This window comes from Coloeus monedula (assembly GCF_965178545.1).
Source record: "Coloeus monedula genome assembly, chromosome: 4".
Classification (NCBI taxonomy): Eukaryota; Metazoa; Chordata; class Aves; order Passeriformes; family Corvidae; genus Coloeus; species Coloeus monedula.
This window is the reverse complement of record NC_138784.1, coordinates 1324972-1345218: the sequence shown is the minus strand read 5'-3', so window position 1 is coordinate 1345218 and position 20247 is coordinate 1324972.

The window sequence follows — 20247 nt, the reverse complement described above, 5'->3', positions numbered from 1 at the left end:
TTTTTCTTAGTATATGAAAGTACAACAGGTAGTTTTAATTCACTCTACCATGGAAGAATAGGTAGTCCAAGTTTTCATAATGGGAACTGGATATATTATCCATGCTTCAAGAGGCCCTTTAGTATTGTCAGTGGGTAAACTATTCTGTAAACTTACCCTTAGTTTAGGCAATTAAACTACACTGCTGTAGTTGCTTGGCTGCTTTTCAGTAATATCCAGATATCTATGTTAGGAAAAACAATAAAAGGAGAGAAGTTTCTCAAATTGCCTGAAAAGTGTCCTTCTTTATATTTAATCCAATGGTTCTTAGAGAACGTCCATCCATTGCAGCTACCTGAAAAAATGACAGAGTGACTCAAGCGGTGATTGTGTCCAGCAGTCACATCTCGGTATTGCACTTCTGCAACTCACTAGAGCAGGGGATTAATTTTGTCTCATGAATGCAACCAGAAGTCATGATGGTTGAAACAGCTAAAATATTAATTAATCCTCCCAGTGCTGCTTCAAACCTGCCCCTCCTCATTCAGAGCATGGGAAAGAAAGCTGCTGTGGCCCACGTCAGAGAGGGAAGGCCTCTGAGGGGACAGGAACAAGCAGCTCCATGTGAGGAGAGCAGGCAGGAACCTCCCAGAGGAGGATCGCTGCCAACAGCAGAACTCGCTGTTCCACTGAGAGGGAACTGTGCTCGCTGGGGTCCCTGCCTTTTGCTTCCTCTGCTGGGCAGGCACTGCTCCCACCACAGCCCCTTTGGCCCAGCTTGTGGAAGGAGGAGAACACCCTCCCTGCTCCCTTCTCCCCAAACACACACACCCACTTTGTTCCCCTCTCCTCTGCCCCCAGCTGCAGAGACCTGCCCTTTCCCTTGCTCCAGCGCTCATCAGCCCCTTCCACAAGGACATGTGCTCTCAGTGGGTAGGACTTGATCTCTGTGTGCCATTGAGCCTTACGGCCTGACCGCACAGCTTGTGTGGCCTCTGGAGCGATGCTTGGAGTCAGGGAGAAGCACGGCCCCCATGGCTTCTTGCTGCACAATGCACCCAGGGCTAGATTGGCCAGGGCCAAAACTATTGCAGGTGGTTAAACTGTGGGTGTGGCTGTGAGTTTTGGTGCAAGTGTGCTGTGTGTCTGAGGAGCATGCTGGGAGAGGGGAAGGGCAGAACCTACAGCTGTCCAGTGTTGCCACTGAAATACTGCTGTGCAGCTCAGGTGCTGATTTTAACTGGTCAGTAGTATGCAACCCCACTAGGATGGAAATTGAAAACAGTGCTCCATAAGAGCAAGCATAGCCAAATGATCTGGATGTCTTTCTGGCACTGAGCTGTTCTTTCAGGCCTTGAAAACAGGGGCAGCTCTGATAAAGTAACTGAGCAGCTGGTTGGTATTAACTCTCCTTTGCACTGTCAATTCACCTTCTTTGGGAATAGCTCACTCTGCTCTGTGTCTCTCCTAAGCCTGTCAGTATCGATGTGAATGTGCTTTTCACACCCATGCCATCTGGCACTGGTATTACACCAGAGTTCCTCCTGCCACTGCAGTTCAAGGTCTTTCAATTTTTGCATGAAAGTCTCGTCTCCTATGTTATGGACACTGCACTCCTTAGGAAGCTGACAAATACATTTGAACATAGTGGGAAAAATGTTGAAGTGGAAGCGTTGCGAAGATGTGTGGCCAATTTCACAACATCTTTCCTGTGGAACTGCTGCAGGCTGAACGGAGCAAGTCCTGCTGTCAGATGTGCATTCGGAGAAAGCAGGTTTGAATAAAATAAGTCACAGCCAGAGAACTGTCAGCGCTTATCAATAGTGTCAAGATACGAGTTTCTGTAGCCAATTGTCCTTTGGATTTACTAAAGAAAATCCCTTACTGGTTTACATCCTGGACACTGAAATCCACAAGAAAATTCCCATTTGCTCCAAAGCGAAGTCCCTTTCCCTTTCTTCCTGCTTCCTTCATCAGTGAAGCACAAACTGAGTTAGAATTTAAAACTGTGTTCTTCTCTGTACAGCCCCTACCAGAGAGGATGAGCAGAAGTATCAGGACAAGCTGGTGGTGTCTTCTCTGGCCTTAAACATCTGGGCTGTAAGATGTAGCGAAGTCATTTATCTTGCCTCAGCGTTGCCGTGTTCATGTCCAGAGAATGGCCTGTTGTCAGAAGCCTTTCTGAAGATGCAGTTACTTGAAAATTGCAGGTGCAGGTGCTTGCAGCTACTCTAACCTTTTGTGCATCCTTCTGAGGGAAGCATAGTCTGAAATGAAGAAGTGGCAGTATTTTGAAGGCAAGTGCAATTAGAAGGAGGGTAATTTGTTTGGAAAGGTGGGGATAGCACTGCCTATAATTTCACAAAGCATACTTTGAGAAAGGAAGAGCTGTGTGCCTTAAGGTGCTAATCATGATCAGCATGTTCCATTCTGAACACCTGGACATGCTTGCAAAATACAGGACATGTCTCCATCCAGGCTGGAAAGAAGGAGCCCACTGCTGCAGGGTGGAGTGGGTTCCTTTGTGCAAGTCAGCACAAGTCCCAAAGCCTTGAGGTGGACTGGAAGGTAGAGAGCTTCTAGACACAAGCTATTGCCACAGAGTGTTTGGTTGGTGTTGCCTGTTCCTAAGAGTGTGGACTAATCTCCACTCTTCATTCCCCGTGTCTGTTTCCTTCCTAAGGAAGATTCACACCTTTCTGGTTGCAGGTCATGTGCTTATGCAGCTAAAGGTAGCTGGGAGGCTGCTGAGCTGAGCTGAGCTGGTAGGCTAAGTGGAGCAGTAAAAGTCTTTCCCAGTCAGTGAGTTGACCTCAGGTCCTTCAAATAATGCAGTCCAAGAAGATTTTGCCAGTATTTCCACTGGAAGCCTACCACGGGTCTCTTGCTTTTTCTGTGTTTGACTGGCTGGTAGATTGGGAGGGACAAGGGGGTGTGAAATGCTTGACCAGGGCATGAATGAAATGACTTTTTTCTTTAGTTGGTCCTAGGCATCTCAACCTGAAGTTCTAAGGAGAGAGAGTGGGAGTAGCAGAGTTTGTTTAAAGCTGCCTTTTCTCCAGGGTTAGCAAATTAAGAGGCTCTTTACTACTCTGCATCTGGTAGTGTGGGCTTTCTGAATAGCTTTAGCTACAGGTGAGTTTATGAAACACCTTCCTTAGAGTAGGGTGGAGGTTTTCTCTTATCTGCTTGATTCTCAGGTGACTGGAGGTCAGAAGAAATTTCCCCTCTTATTCTGCATCTTAGTTACTCATGTGGATTAGGAGAGCACTGTGAAGGGACTGGAAGGTAGTGATCAGTAGAGATCTAAAAAGAGGAGGATGAGATGCGCTGCTGAAACAGAGTAGCCTGTGAAATTCCTGACTCTCTCCTCTTTCTTTGTGATGATGCCTGTGAATGACTGATCAGTGGCTGCTGTGATCCTGTCTTCCTCTTCTTCCCTCCCTGCTGGGTAGCACTTGGGACACGGAGCTGTTCAATAGCGACCTCATCTAGATGGCAGAAATTACAAGGCATTGATTGTTATTATATAGGATGGTTCAGAAAACTGTTTTCTGAGTGCACCCAGCTCTTGTGTCATGGCTGGAGAAGAGAAGGGTGATTAATCAGACATTGTGTGTTTTGTCAGCCCTCAGCTGATAAAGAGTATTTCAGAGATCACCCAAGAGGAATTGGAGTAGCCCAAGGGAGCAAAAAGGGAGCTCCTGCTGTGCTGTGCTGTGATCGGCATCAGAGCAACCCTTCCCAATAAACAGCACCATCGTATCCAGTAGCAAGGATCTCCAGTCAGAAAAAAGCAATGGAGGAGGTTTGTATTGAGGATGGTGTCTAAATGCAGACACGTCTACATCCCTATACAAAATAGAGTTCCTCTCGGAACGGCAAGAGAGAAGCCAGTTGCTGCAAGTGTCAGGAGGAGCACATTAGAGTGGAGCGAGCCAAGCTTCAGGAGTTCTGTGGTTTCAGGACTTTTCTTTTTCCTTTTCCAAACTTGTATTTCTTGTTACAGTGGCTTGTCCATTTTTCAGCCGGGCTATTGATCAGCCACATCTAGCGTAAGAAGTAGTTTGGATGGGCCTGAGTATTTTTATCCTGCTTTGCAAAGCATAAGTTGGTTATGTGTGATCTTTTGTCAGTCAATAGACAGATCTTTGAAAGTGCTCCTAATTCTTTCCCTGCTCCACACTGCATCTCTACCACCTGATGTTCCTACCAGAATCAGTGATGGGGTGAATGAGAAGAAGAGTTATTTTGCTGATATAATTTGATTTAAGGTACTTGCCTGTGGATTTGAACTCTTGTAGTAAAGCTTATAAATCCTTTAGATTAGAACTGAAAAGCATGGAAAAACAGTCTGGCTTGAGGGTTTTTTCCCAGACTCGAACTGGCATCAGCAAAGTGGATGGTCAGCTGAAAACTTTGAGTCAAATCCCTGTAAAGTGATGTGTCAAATCACGGCAGAGGATTCGCGTGGAGTTTGAGAAGAGTTTGGTTGCGCTCCGAGATGTGACAGTTTCCAAGGTGTGAGCTCATGTAAACAAGGAAGCAGATGGGGCTTCTAAACTCTGAACTAAAAGTACTTTGATGAAGGTTTTGTACCACGGAGTAACCGGTGATGGGAAATGAGTGTCAGGGCTGTTAGAAGGTGGAAGAGCCATCTTTCCCTTGGGGAAAAACCGAAGGCAAAGGGGTGGCCTTGTTTGTTCTGGCTTTGGAAGTGACCTTCCCAAGACTTCTGAAGAAAGGGGACGGGTTTTCCCCCATTTTCTAGAATTCTGTCTCATTAAGAAGAGTTGTCTGAACCCAGCGCCCTGTCGGTTCCCTGCGGGAGAGGTGGGCAGGATTGAAATACACTGTTCTATTCAGCCCCTAAACAGTGGGTTTGCCTTTGGTTTTGTCTAAAGCCAAGGGGGAGCTGCTGTCTCCAGTGAAACAAAGCTCCTTCCTCAGCTAAAATGTTTTCCAGCAGTGCTGGGAGGTCGGGCTGCTCTTCCCTGGCCCTGTGTTTCCAACAGGGTGAGGTTTGTGTGTGCCCTTCCCTTAGGGCAGATTCCTCCTGTAGGCAGATTCCTCCTGTAGGCAGCTTCTGTCTGTGCAAGCTGGGGTGACTTTGGGATGGATGGAGAGATCCTCAAGGGAGTCCAGAGGAGGCCAGGAAGGGCCAGGAAGTGCTCCAAGAGCTAGAGCATTACACAGACGGGCTGGGAGGGCTGGGAATGTTCAGCCTGGAGAAGAGAAGGCTCTGGAGAGCCCTTAGAGCCTTTTCCAGTGCCTAAAGGTGCCCCAAGAGAGCTGGAGAGGGACTTGAAGAGCCTGGCGTGAAAGGACAAGGAGGAATGGCTTCCCGCTGCCAGAGGGTGGGTTTAGATGGGATATTGGGAAGAAATCCTTCCCTGTGAAGGTGCTGAGGCCCTGGCACAGGTTGCCCAGAGAAGCTGTGGCTGCCCCTGGATCCCTGGCAGTGTCCAAGGCCAGGCTGGACAGAGCTTGAAGCAACCTGGGATAGTGAAAGGTGTCTCTGGCCATGGCAGGGGGTTGGAACGGGATAATCTTTAAGGTCCCTTCCCACCCAATCCCTTCTGTGATTCCATGATTCCAGCATCTCTACACACATGGAGAGCCAAAGCGCAGTGCAGCATCTTTGGCACCTGATCCTTAAGGTCACTTTGCTGGGCTGATGTTGGGAAACAAGACCTATGGATGGACTGATGAAGTCAGTCAATATTTTTGCCTCCTGCGGTGGAAAACACCTGCGATTCCTTTCCTTGCAGAGCTGCTGGGGGTTAAACAGCAGACAGTGCTTATGGGAATAACCCCTCAGCTGATCTTTGTCTTCCCTTGATGGTTATTAACAGTGGCAGGGAGTTGTCTCCAGGATGCCCAAACGTCCCAGTGTCACTGTACGTGTCCGTGTGCGTTCATGAGGTTCCGAGGCGGGAGCCAAAGCTCCGGGCGTGCGGATCCATCACCTATTTCCATGTGGAGTGATGTTCTGTTTGAAGGCATCCCCGACCTGTGTCTGCTCAGCCGTCTGGCCACGCTTGAGTGAGGAGTTCCAGTAAGGATATCCATTGGCTGAGGAGAGCTGGAAAGGCAGACATGGAGTCAGTGTTACCAGGAAAGGGGAAAGCTGATCGGAGAAAAGGAGAGGGATAGTGGTAGATGAGTCATGGTCTGGCAGATTTTGGTCAAGGTGTTCTCCAGGGAAGCCTGTGTCCCTGGAGCTCAGTTACGCTGTAGGGTGCTGTTGCCTTGGATTGGGAGAGGCTCATTATTGCTGCCCTTTTCCAGCCTCATTTGCTTTCTGTATTTAACTGGGGCAACCAGATCCAACTGAGTTTTGAGCCAACTACTTGTTGCATGCCACCACTACCCCTGCAGCTCCATTTCTCCAGAAAAGGGGGAGGGAGAGTGAAGAGACAGGGACACAGGACTAACCTTCCTCTTGCAAGTGTCCAATGTCTGTTTCCCAGGGAGCTCCACGGAAGATTTCTGTGGGCGGTTCCCAGCCGTTGTGGAATTTGGGGATGTAGGTGGGGACATTCGTGTCTCGGGGCCACTCGGCTCTAGGACAGAAAGTGGGAATATGAGGTGACATTCACGAAGAATGTGTCTTTCAGGGCATCCCCTGAAAGAAGAAGCAGGAGCATCAGGGAATCCAAGCATCCCGTCTGCGTGGGGAGCCTGGGGAGATGGCAGCTCTGTCCTTACCTGGATCTGGTCCATGTCTCCCCCAGGGAATCCCAGAGGTTTATCTCTTTGGGTGTCAGGTGTCCTCTCAGGAAATGGGTGGTGTCTTTAGAAAGCAGTGGGCTGAGGACAGACGGGGCCAGCTCGGGGCCACCGCAGCTGTTGATGATCTGGGTCACACACAAACCACACAAAGAGGAGAGAACTTGCAGGAAACGGTCAAAATGTCAAACCAGGGACACACAGATGAGCAGGAATCGAAGACAAAGCTGATCCTTGGATCAGCACAGTCACTGCAAGAAACATCAACCTAAGTCTTTGAAGGAGACTGGACAGTTCAAGGGAACATGAGATTTTTTTGGATTGGAGTCAAAGGAAGAGCTGATCTACAAATGAGCTGTTGTTACAGACGAGTGAAGTGTCAGAAGCTGACACTTCAAAAAATGGAAAGTATCTTGCTATTCCTTTGTGGCTCCTTTTCCAAGTTGGGATTTCTGCTTCCAAGCATTTTCAGTGCAAATACCGAGCCGTATTTGCCTGAAGGTGAGACCAGACAGATTCCCAGGGGGGATTCCAGCTGGCTGCCCCTTTTGTTCACAGTAATGCCTTATTGACCCGGTGGAAGGATTCATATTTGCTGGGATTCCTGTATTTACTTCAAGCTTCAAACCGGATCAGAGGCCAGGAACAACCGGCATCGCTTCTGGAAGTTCCTGAGAAAGCTGTGGCCAGGTATGAGCAGTTTTCCAACCCTGTTGCACAATCTATCTACTTGTAAGTGTGAACTAGAAATAAAAGGAGTTCCCAGTGAGACCTGGGAATAAGATTTACCAGTTCCAGCGGCCCGAAGAGGAAATGCACCAACTCTGAAGCACGGGGGTTTTGGATGTGCTTCCTTAGTTTGGCCTGAAAAGAGAACGTAAACACAGTTTAACCCTAACCTGAGTGTGCCTTCTCTTTTCTGTCACATGGGGCGAGTGTTGTGGACTGATGAGAAGAGTAAGGGATGGAGGAGTAGGAATCATTCATTTTTATTTTGTGTCCATTTCTAATTCCCAATGAATTTCAGGAGGGGGGGAATACCCTCTCTGTTAAATCAGTGCCTTTAAAGCTAATTTGAACAGACACAGAAGACCTTGGCTTATTTTGAAAGTCCTAGTGAGGAAGGGCCAGGATTGCTGGTGCTTCTGCCTCTTGCAGGGTTGAGAATCCCACTAGTTCCATGGATGAAAACAACAGGATAGGTGTTCTGAGGGTCCCCTGGCAAACTGCTGACAAGGGAAAGTCTCCACCAAGGTCTTGCCTGGGGCACCCGGAGCTGCCCTGGCCACTGAAAGGCTCCAAATCCAGTGGTATTTGAGGTGAGCTGTGGCAGAATGGAGGAGCAAACACTTGGGATTGATTTACTGCAAGAACTGGGTTTCAGTAACAGCAATCAGCTGAGCTGTGGTGAGAAACCTCTCCAGTTTGTGCTCCCATTCAGCTCCTTCTCCTGTCCTGGACTCCTGGCACTGTTGCCATGGGAGACAGGCTCCCCGCTCCTACCGAAATGCAAAGCATTTGAAATGCCGGAGATGAAACATTAATGTGGAGTGGGAAGTGCGAAACAACTGCTGGCAGCAGGGTGACCCAATGAACGGGCACTTCCCAGGGACTCGGCAGCCCCATGGTGAGGAACGTGGCAGGACCCCACCACAGTGTCCCAGCTCTGCTGCGTGCTCCACCCTGGGCTCTTGCCAGGAGATCAGCTGCTCCTTCTGATCCTGAGCAGGCACAAATTAGCCATATTTGCTTCTCAAAGAAAAGGCTGGAGCTTGGTATCCTGCTTTAAGGTTGTTTACAGTCTCTTGGTTTTCCTTATTAATAACTGCCCAGGAAGGAGCTTGTAGGATGTGTTCGCTGGACAAGTTTGGTCACAACTGACAGAATTCCTGCTGCAGTGGTGAGGCAGGGACTGAGCCTGGTTCACTGTCCCCAGAGCTCAGGTAGTACAGGACAGTCAGGCCAGTAAAGCCCCTGCTCAGGGCTGGGAACGAGATCCTGGCCAGCTTTCCCTCTCTGCCCCTCTCTGCAGTCCTGCTGGCCTATGTCATGCCCTGGGGCCACTCTGCCGTTGCTCAAATGGCCAAAATCCACTCATCCAGGAGTGGGAAAGGGAGGGAGGGCACAGGAATTCATCTTCGGTGGTGAGGCCTGGAAATTTTCAAGGCAACAAATTGATCTTTGGATAATTACAGCAGAGCAGAGAACACGGTGCCATGGGCTCTGGCAGGGCTGTGCTCAGCTCTTTGTTCTCTCCCAGGTCCAAAAGTGTGACCAGTTCCAGCAGCAGCAGCAGCAGCAGTGACAGCTCAGCCAGCGACTCCTCTGACAGCCAGGACTCCTCTACCTCCTCCGAGGACAGTGACAGTGAGGACAGCTCCTCCTCTGTTGAGAGTCTTTCTGAAGAATGGCTAAAAAGCAAAGGTCATGATAACACAGCAGGCTTAGTAAAGATGCAGACACTGAGTCCTTGAGCAAGAGGTTGCATAGATAACAGAATGTGCATTCAGATAAGTAAGAAGACAGAAACCATACGGAAGAGGAAGATAAGACCACCGTGTTTGCAGATCCCACGGAATAGCTCCCACCAATGAGGAGCTCGACTTTTGCAATATGTATGAGCTAATTAAAGGTACTATAAGTAAGTGTAGTTTTGAAAAATAAATCGAGACTTGCTGAACATGATGCCTTGAGTGCTTGTCTCCCGCGACTCCACCCAACACTCCTCCTCCTCCCCCTCCTCCTCCTCCAGCAGCTCTTCCTCCTCCTCCGACTTCGACTCGGATCCGAGCTCCTCCAGCAGCAGCAGCAGCAGCAGCAGCTCTGAGGATGAGCCCCCAAAGAAGAAGAAGAAGAAATAGCTGGGGAGCTGCAGGACTGGTGTGGAGTGGGGGACAAGCCCCTCCCAGGGGCTGGAGCACACGGCTGCCAAACATTCAATGGTCAACATTTCTACTGCTCACACTTTCCAAGTGTTTTGCCTAGTTGTTCCTAGGACATGGAAGGTATTAAATGGCTTCCTGAGACGTACTGAGAGAGTATTTTTGTGCTTTATCCTTTTATGGAAGATTTTACTTTTTTAGTTCCAAGAAAAATTAAAAAAAAAATCTATCATCAGATTCGTTTCCATGAGCTGAAGTCCAGTAACCTGGATGCTTACATGCTGGAAAGCAAAAGCTTTTTATTGCAGGTTATGTTGTGCATCGTGTGCTGTTCCTCTGTTAATGACAGCTTCACTTCCATTGAGAAAATCCTCTCCAACTGTTAAAAGCAGAAGTTTTTCAGCGCTGCTGTGGAGCTGTGGCATTGTTGAAGCTGAATGCACGTGTCCCACACAGAGCCTCCCATCTCATCAGCTGGTGCCAAATGGATTCTGTGCTGCTGAGCTTGTGTTCCAATGGCTTTTCCTGATGCTTCCAGGTCCAGTCTTAAGTGCACCATCCAGCTGAGCTGTGTTGGTTTGTTACTGATCAATGGAGTGCTTGTCCTGCCCGCAGGCTCTGGGCTTTTCACTCCCCTGTGGCCTTGGCTCGTGCGTTGGAAGTGTTTGCTGAGACACAGAGTGTTGGTGGTGGGAAGCAGCAGCTCAGTGACTTGGGGCTGCTGCTGCTTTAGGAGTTTCATCTTTGTGCCTTTTTTTTTGTCAATTCGGTGTGCCCCAGTGAGACAAGGGCTGCAGTGGGTGTTCTGCAGAGCTCCAGCACAATATTGCCACGCAGCAAAAGCAGAGAAATAATAACAGCCACAACTGGGCACTGTTCTCACTGGATGCTCAGTAAAAAAGAGACTCCTTGAAATAAAGGGCTCAAAGGAAAGTGTTTCCCTTTGCATGTGTGAAATGCAGGATTGCCGAGTGACAGTCTGCAGAAATTCAGTCATTCTTTGTTTGTGGGAACTGCCCTGGAGAAGGAAGTGAATGCAAAAGCCCCACAAGCCCTACAAAAGCAGATGCAGACAGGCTGCAGAGCAGGGATTGCTGGATGCAGAGTGGGAATTCGTTGTTCTTCTGGTGCATTGAAGCAGTTGCCATTAGGATTTTATTTGGTGATGCAGTCTCCTGAATTTCTTCTTGTCGGAGTGCCCTTTGTGGGGAGGGGGCATCACTTGTGGAAGAATTCTCAAGTATCTTGGTTTAGGTAGAATACAGTAACTAAAGTATTTTTTATAATTTTTATGGAAAAAGTAGTGCGTAGACTTCCTTTGGAATAAACTGTACTTCTTTAAATGTTTGTGCGTGTGTGTCTGTGTGCACTCCTGTGTTTTACAGAACACGCTGCAGACTGTAAATAAAACTACCAGAAAGGTGTTGAAGTCTTGTGGACTGAATGTACCATTTAATGGGAAAGGGAATAAATTATTAAGCAGCAGTTGCTAAGTGGATGCTTCCTGCAAATATCTGAAATCTTTGTGGTGTTTGTGTGCAGGTTTCAGCTGGAGTTGCCCTGGCATTGCCTCCCAGAGGGGCAGGATTGCTCCCCAGGAAGTTCTCCAGCCAGAAGTCCCTCTGGATCCAGATTATTTTTTTTAAAAAGTTTAGTTTGTCTTGGCTTTTTCTTTTTTTCCTGCCCTTTCTGGTTTGTCTCTCCATGTTCTTCTTTTACAGAGGAACCCCTCCCCAGCCTGGCCAGAGCCGCAGCCTCCTTCATGTGCCGCTGCCTCACTCGCTGCTGCCGTGCTGGCTCAGGAATGTGCTCAAAGCCCGGCTAAGCAGGAATTGTTCCGGGCCTGCTCTGTTGAATCGCTGCCGCCGCGAGCAAAGCTGCCCCTGCTCCTTGAGGGGAGCGCTCGCTGCAGCCCGGCAGGAAAAGAGCCCAGGAAAAGCCGCGCCCTTTGCAGGAGAAGCGCTGGGAGCAGAGGGGAGAGCGGGAAAAGGCAGCGAGAGCAGCTGGGCGGGCGGGGCGGCATCAGCGCTGATCCCTCCGCGGGCAGGAGCGCATCACAAATAGTCCCTCCGGCGGATCACTCCGCGGGCGGGCGCCATCACCGCTAATACAAGTATTTATAAATTCAAAAGAACTCATTAACACAGAAGAAAGCAAGTATGCTTCATGCTGGGTGGGAAACATAGGGTCTAAGGGATAAGAATTTTAAAGTTGTTGATTTTTTTTTTTTTTTTTTTTTTTTTAAATTTTATGAGAGAACTACATATCCCATGGCACCCACAGAGTTCAGGACGGGTAGAGAGGATGAAACAAACTTTAAAGAGAACCTTAACTGAATTAATAATTGAAACTCAAATGTCATGGGGTATGTAGTTCTCTCATAAAATTAAAAAAAATTAATATAAAATAAACAACTTTAAAATTCTTATTTTATTATTATTCCATGTTCTTCTCCCCCTCCTGGATGAGGAATAGGGGTCGGTATTTGCGGCTGTGCACTGTAAGGAAATAAACGAGGAGTGGCTGAACCTGCCATCGCAGGTGGCTGTGATCTGGCCACTGGAGGAGAGGGTGCAGTGGATCTGGGTAGGGTACTGCCAGCATGCGGGATGGGTGAGGGGTGGGGACCCAGTGCTGCAACCTCTGGAGGCAGATAATCTGCACGTTCTCTGAGTCGGAAATAAAGGTGACGAACAAAGTCATCCGAACGCTGAAAGCGACGGTGGAAAAATGAGGGATCAGATGCCTGTTGTGGATTTCGAAGCTGTGAAGAAGGCATATGAGAAGTTGGAGTTGTATTGGTTGTTGTAAAAAAAGGAGATGAAGCTTGGGAAGATAGAGGAATGCTTTCTGAAGCTGTGCTGGTCACTATATCCTTCTCACTGAAGTGTTGAGCAGGCATTTGAGGATGAAAAAGTCCCATAAAATCAGCTGAATGTCCCTGAGAAGTTCGAGAAGAATGTGCATGAAATGGAATGTCTCGATGCGAGACGTCACTATTAATAACACGTGCTTGGTCCTGTTGTGATGGAAGAGGTGTCCACGTATAGTTGAGAAAGTCCTCTTTCTGTTCTGGAGATAAAATCGTATTTGTTTCGCTGAAATGGCACGGGAAACATGGTTCAGCATCGTGTGATTGTTGTGATAATCCTCTGAGTGGTGTTATCAGAGTGATGATAGGGGGTACATGCCGTGGTGACACGGCAGCTGTTGAAATGTCTCTGCTGTGTGTCCACGGCTGTGGCTGCGGTGCAGACGGGGGCTGTGTGGACACAGAGCTGGTAGGAGGTGTAGCTGCCGAAAGCTCCTAGGATGGAACTGCAGTAGCCGAACGAATTGCACTGCTGGCTGGAGGTGCTGTGCTTATCGGTCGTATCGGCGTGGCAGCTGAAGCGTCCGTGTGTGGCTGGAGGTGCCGGGCGGGCGGCCGGGACCGTGGGCGGGACCGGGCTGGCCTGGGAAGCGCTGGTGCCGGGCAGCGGGGCCGTGGCTGGGCTGGAAGCGGGGGCGGGGCTGGCAGCGGGAGCGGGGCGGGGCTGGAAGCGGGGCCGGGGCTGGGCTGGAAGCGGGGCCGGGGCTGGAAGCGGGAGCGGGGCGGGGCTGGAAGCGGGGCCGGGGCTGGGCTGGAAGCGGGGGCGGGGCTGGAAGCGGGGCCGGGGCTGGGCTGGCAGCGGGGCCGGGGCTGGGCTGGCAGCGGGGCCGGGGCGGGGCTGGAAGCGGGGGCGGGGCTGGAAGCGGGGCCGGGGCGGGGCTGGAAGCGGGGCCGGGGCTGGGCTGGCAGCGGGGCCGGGGCTGGAAGCGGGGCCGGGGCTGGGCTGGAAGCGGGGGCGGGGCTGGAAGCGGGGCCGGGGCTGGGCTGGAAGCGGGGGCGGGGCTGGCAGCGGGGCCGGGGCTGGAAGCGGGAGCGGGGCTGCGCTGGCAGCGGGGCCGGGGCTGACGTCCCGGGCAGGGCCGGGGCCGGGCCAGGAGCGGCTCGAGCCGCGAGCGGCGTTGCCGGGGTAACCGGCACTGAGGAGGGGCGGCCGATGCCGCGCCGCGCAGGCGTGGAAGCGAGGGCTCCCGAAGGCGGAAGTAAGGCCGGGATGGAAGCGGCGGGAGTGATGACGTCAGCAGCAGGCGCCGCCGTTCAAACGCGGAAGCGGCCGCGAACCCGGGCCGCGTGGGGATAGCGGGAGGGCCCGATGGAAGCTCCGGGACCGCCCCTGGCCGCGCGCATGGCTCATCTGATGGGAGGAGCCCAGGCTCGGGAGGTAGGGACCTGCCTCTGCCTTGCGCCGTAACAGATGGATCGGGCGAGATGGAAACCGAGAAATATTCTCGGCACTCTCGGTTCCTACACTCAGGTGTATTCCTGGTTCCTGACATTCCTTTAAAACTACCGAATTCTTCTCTCAGGTCCCTGGCAAATGGGGCTTTGCAGCCTGGGGGAGTTCTTGCAAAACGGGGTCTAGTGAAGCGCTCTGCAGGAGTGGTTGTGCACCTGAGCGGTCATTAATTGTCTCCTCTAATGAGGGAAACGTGATTAAACTCCCGGTGCTGTGCTGCTGTTGTGTGTCGGCCTCGAGGTGTGAGACAGTCCCTGTGTCACACTGGAGTTGCTTAGTGGCTGGACTGGGACTGGGACAGGTCTTGTTGGTCAGGAACAAAAGGGAAAATTTATCTTTTGGCTTGCTTAATATCTTGGCTTTATTAATGTATCAATGTCAATTGTTGTCATTTGCTGCCTCCTGCACAGTGTGTTTGCAGCTCTGTGTGAGAGCAGACTCTCCCCTGTTGGGGAGTGAGACAATCCTGGAATATCCTGAGCTGGAAGGGGCCCACAGGGATCACCCAGTCCCACCCCCGTCCCTGCCCAGAGCCCCCAACAGCCCCAGCCTGGGCATCCCTGGCAGCGCTGTCCAAACGCTCCTGGAGCTCTGGCAGCCTCGGGGCCGTGCCCATTCCCTGGGGAGCCTGGGCAGTGCCCAGCAGCCTCTGGGGGAAGAGCCTTTCCCTGATCTCAGCGTGAGCCTGCCCTGGCCCAGCTCCAGCTGCTCCCTGGGTCCTGTCTGTGTCCCAGGGAGCGGAGATCAGAGCTGTAGCCCCCGATGTGTTCTGACCTCACACTTCTCTACCAGAACAAACCCAGTGCCCTCAGCAGCTCTTTCATGGTCCTTCCACACCCTTCCCCATCCCCATGTCCCTTCTTTGGATGCTGTCAGCTTTGTATCTTTTGTATACTGTGGCGCCCAAAAGTGCCCCCAGGACTCCAGTACAGTTTAACAGCAAGGAAAGAAAACAGTAGATTTCAACTTTGATCTCAAAAGCTGTCTCAGGCCCCTGATACTGCCTCGAAATGTCTTTGCAGTTCTTGCTTTATGACTTGTGTCAAACACGGAGAGAGTGAGACTGAGCCCCTGGGGTCAGGTTCTGTGTGAGAAGCCACACAGCAAGCCAGAAATCTTTGCTCCAGATCACCAGAAATTTACAGTATTGAGGGCGGAAATACTGAGAGTTGAGTCTTGGGAGCTGAGCCAGGAAAGCAGCACCTCTGCCATGGGCAGATTTGGCACGTGGAGAGAGCTCGAGCAGCTTGCAAGAGGTCCCAGCAATGTGTGTGTGGAGCTGGGAGGAGCATGAGTTGCAGTGTCGTGTTTGGAGTCCCCCTGGGTGAGGATGTAGGAATAGACTGGAGTTTTTGGTGACTGAGGTTTCTTTTCTGTGGCAATAATTGTTCTTGGCCACATCATTTTGGTTTGTTACTCGCCTGTGGTTTGTTCTACAGGCCTGTTTCCTTTCTCTCCTACTATGGTGTCTCAGTTATCTTCAGCAGAGGCTCAGCACTAACTAAACTTGAGCTTAGATACTTAAACTTCAGTTCAGAGTAGATACGCAGAAGAAATCTTTCCGTGTGAGGGTGGGCAGGCCCTGGCACAGGGTGCCCAGAGCAGCTGGGGCTGCCCCTGGATCCCTGGCAGTGTCCAAGGCCAGGCTGGACACTGGGACTTGGAGCAGCCTGGGACAGTGGAAGGTGTCCCTGCCCTTGGCAGGGGTGGCACTGGATGGGCTTTAAGGTCCCTTCCCACCAAGGCCTCGTCTTCCTTTGCCTTCAGTGTCTGCCTCAGAGTTTGTACCCAAACCAAAGTGAGGTTGGTGTCACCTTCTCTAAACTGGGAGAACAGATCACTCCAAGCTGTGGGGAGATGGAGAGGCTGTAGGATGGAGAGGGTGCAGCCCTGCAGACGCCGAGCCGTGGGGTTGCTGCTTTCAACAGCCTCGTTGTTGCTGCGGACACAGCTCAAGGTGGGTCTGAGAGAGACAAACTCTGCTTTTGGGGGTTTGTGTTGATGAGGAGGGGAGGGGAGGTCGCTGCTCTGCTTCTTGTAACTGCTGTGGCAGAGCCAGTAGCCCAAGGCAGGACAAGGGCAAAGCAAACCTCTCCAAGCTCTTGGATTCTCTTCATTCCCAGATATTCTGATTCCTGCCCAAGTCCAAGTTCATTGTGCTGTGCAGGATGCGAGTTTAATCAGGTTTTAGTGCTGGTTTAGCTGAGTGTTTCTAGGGCTTGAGGATGAAGCCAAATGCTCTGCACTGAAAAAGTGATGGATATTCAGCACGAGATTCTCTTCAGGAACTGGCACGAAAAGTGGTTGCTGAAGCTGAGGGAGGAGCAATTCACAGCTTGGCTGGAAGAGGGAGAAGTGCTCACTGCTGGTCTGTCACTTCATCCTCATGAGTGAGTCTGGGAGCTCCCGAGATCGGCCAGGCTGCAATTTCAGATAGTTTAGATGGGCTGGCCTTGAAAAAATCATATTTTGGTGCCTGGAGCAAAAGCTGAAGGTGGCAGGAAGTGGCAGCAGTGGCAGGGAACTGAAGTGACACCACCCTGAGCTCAGAACTAATTTTGGTTGTGACCTTGAGCAGTCCCTGGGCCACACCAGAGCTTTTTGTGTCACCTGCTTTGGGAGGTTCTTCCTTGCCCGTGGAGAAGTTGGGTCTGGCACAGGTCTGCTGTGGAGCACCTGTGCCACCACCTTTAAAGAGCCACCCTGGAGGTGTCAGTGAGCCCCTCAGTGCCTGCCCAGCCTAGAGCAGGGCTGGGAGGGCAGGGGGCTCAGGGAGTGCTCATTCCTGGTGGTGTTGGAGCTCTGAGCCCAGCCCTGAGCTGGGTTTGTGGCTCTGAGGGCACGGGGAGTGTCCGGAGCAGGCCTGGCCTGGGCAGAGTAGGAACTCCTGGAGTAACTCCTGAGTAAGCCACACCTTCCACGCGAGAGGGAGGCACTCCCAGAGTCAGGCGCTGTCTCCTCAGAGGTGCTTTGGGGTTTAATTCTGTTCTCACAGTGACTCCTCTCACCTGGGAACCCCGTGGTTACCTACAGAGGGTCTGAGGCCTTAGGGATGTAAATATGGACAGGAGGGGTTGGAATCTGCCTATCAGGGAATCCTCCCCTTGCCCAGAGGAGAGTGTGCAGAACTATTCTGTGTGATGATAATGTTTTCATACTTTAGGTGTGAAAATAAAAAATGGGAGAAATCTCGTTTTTCTGGCAGCACGCAAAGAACTTTCTTCTGTGTCACCGCTAAAACTCTGTGAGGGGATGAATACCTGGGAATCTGAAAGAGACATAGCTGGAAAGCATCAATATGAATGGATTTTTCTGCTTCTTTTTGCACTTGAAAGAAAGGTGAAAGTTACAGGCTGAGTCAAGCTTTTACCCTTTATTTCAATCAATTCAGTTATTGCTAAATATGGCTACACACAGGTAGCCCAGGTGACAGAGCTGCCTCCAGCTGCTCCTTGGCCCCAGTGTCCCACGCGGGATGCTTGAGTTATCCACTGAGAGCCCCCTTGAGACTGGAGCACAGGTAAATCTGCCTGTCTGAAGGGCAGGATTGTGTCCTAAGTCCCTCCTCATTCCTTCCTTTCCTCAGGCCCCACCATTGTGGCTTGGGTGGCAGTGGCACATTGGAAAGGCCTGGGGGTGCCAGCTGGGGTGAGAGCTCGGGGTGCCAGCCCAGGCTCCACCAGCACTTGGCCCACACTGGGGCACAAATTGAGAGATGAACTCTTGGAAGCTTGTCCTGAGGAGGATGAGTGGTACCTGCTGGCGAAATTCGGTGCTTTTGCAGAGCTGTGATAAACCCCAAAGTCTTAGACTGCCAACCTACAGCCTCTGCACCGTCACATTCCCCAGTTGCATTTTGTATTGGAATTTTACCTGCTCCCACCTGCGTCCTCCTGCTGGCAGTGCCAGCAGCCCACGTGCTGCCTCTCCTGAGAGCAAGTTCCTGCCTGTTTCCTCTCCCAGCCCCAGCTCTTGCTTCCCTCTGGCAGAGGCAGCTTTAGGTACAATATCCTGATGTTTCTGGGAGTGGGTTTTGGAATAAACCTACACACGGGATGTCCATGGGTTGCTGCTATGGATTCTGTGAAAGGTGATCAGGAAAAGCAAGTTCAGAGTTACTCAGGGGATTCTCTGATTCCTGCCCATCTCACGGAGCTGCTCAGGGTGAAACTACTACTCCCATGCTTTTTATTTTGCTCCTCTTAGTGCTGGTTTTTCCCCAGGTAAGTCAGTGCTGGAGCAGCCCTTGTGGGTTTATCTGTGATGAGCAGTGGTTGTGTCTGCACACGGAGATAGCAGATTCCAGCTGTAGTGTGCAAACGTCGGTGCTTTGTGCCTTAGTGCACAGCCACATTTGTCAGCTGACAGGGCTGATGCGATGAGAAAACCTCGCACTCTCCAATAACCTGAGCACAGGCACTTCCTGCGTTGTTACATTTAACCAAAGCTCTGATAAAAAATACTACATTAATTTTTCTAATGGAGACCAGATTCCGCATTATCATCATTTACGTTTTTGGATAGTCTTTGATTGACTCTGGTGGGAAGGGAGGTGAATCAGTATCTTGTACTTTAGGGAAAGATCTAGGGGAGAATTGAATTGTACTTCCTTGGAATTCACATCACCCGCCCTTAGTCGGAGATGTTGATCTTGAGAACAACAAGCAGAGAACAGCCCAGGAAGGGCTGAACGTGACAAAACAGTGCAGAGCATACAGAAATCCTCTTTGCTGTGTTCATCATTCTGTCTTCATCTTGGATTGTTTCCACCCTTCTCCTCCACCTGGAAGTCACAAGCATCCTGCAGTGGCAGGTACTCTGGGTTCTTCTGCCAGGAGTAGTCTAAGAACAGCTTTTGCTGGGAGCAGCTCTGACCTTGCTGAAATCACTGCTGAAACCTCCCCTGACTCTTGCAGTGCCAGAATTTCAGGGTGCCAGTGGTGAGGCAGGGACTGAGCCTGGTTCATTGTCCCCAGAGCTCGGGTAGTACAGGACAGTCAGGCCAGTAAAGCCCCTGCTCGGGGCTGGGAACGAGATCCTGGCCAGCTTTCCCTCTCTGCCCCTCTCTGCAGTCCTGCTGGCCTATGTCATGCTACTATGTTACAGCATTGTTCCATGTCTTTTTTCTTTTTTGGAAGTAATGCCGGATATTGGCAGTCAGGGGCGATGGAGCGAGGTGAGCAGTGACCGGTGGACAGAATGAGTTGTTACGGCCTCGGTCTCAATTTTTGGAGCAGCTCTAAGCATCCGTTGTTGTTTGTGTGTTTTAGGTGGTCCACTTGCAGGATGTCCTGGCCCTGGATGCTGGAGGGTGCAAGCCTAAGGTATAGGTGTGGTGTACTTCAGTCGGAGCAGGGAGGCTGTGGTTTCACAGTCTCTCAGCATGTTTTGTGTGTTTTTGCTTTGCTTCTCTGCAGGTGCTGCTGCTGCCCTGGGCGTGCCAAGGGCCAGAGGCGAGCAGGTGAGTTGGCATTTAGGTGGGGTGGCTGATAGGCCAGCGGTCTATGGCAGCGTGCTGAGCGTGTCCCTTTTCATTGTGCAGGTTTGTCCTGGCCACCTCCAGAGTCAGATCAGGATTTGAGGTGAGCCGGGGCAGTGGTGTGGAGTAGCCCGGGGATGCTCTTCTGGAGGGCAACAGTGACGTTTTCTGTTTTGTTGTCTTAGGTACCGTGAGCAGGTGTGGAGCTGAAGTTTGGAGAGAGCAGGTAAGCGCTGAGCCTCGGCAGTTTCGAGGGAGGGGGCCTTGCGGAAGGGGTCTCTTTTGGCGTGTGTTGTCAGAGGCTGAATTTTCTCCTTGTTCTCCATCTTTCACAGCTGCCAAAGTGGACCGTGGGGAACGTGTTGACATCTGAGGTGCTGATGCATTTTTTCTGCCAAGGATGGATTTTGTCCGTTTGTCTTCAGAAAGCTAAGTGTTGGGAGCGGTGGTTGGGAGAAGGGAAAGGCCTTTGGAGTTCCAGGAGGCAATTGGAAGTTAGCTTAGAGGAGAGGGCTGTTGTGGGAGGGCCCCTTGGAAGTAAAAGGAGAGGGTTTCTCCTCAGCATCACCCGAGCCTTTGCTGGGCAGGGCAGTTCCCACCCATCTCTGTCATCGGCCTTTGAGTCTCGACATCATCGTGGATCTTTTTGCCCGAGGAGCTCGCCTTCGGGTCTGGCACGATCGCCACGGTCTCCATTTCACCTACTCGCTGGCGTAGCCGCCCGCGGGCATCTTGGCCACTTGCTGGATGGTCAAAGGTAAGGGATCAAAGGTCGGGTTGTCAAGGAATGGGTCAAGGGGTCAAAGGTCAGGGGATAAAAGGTCAAGGCTCGGGCTCAGGATTAGAGGTT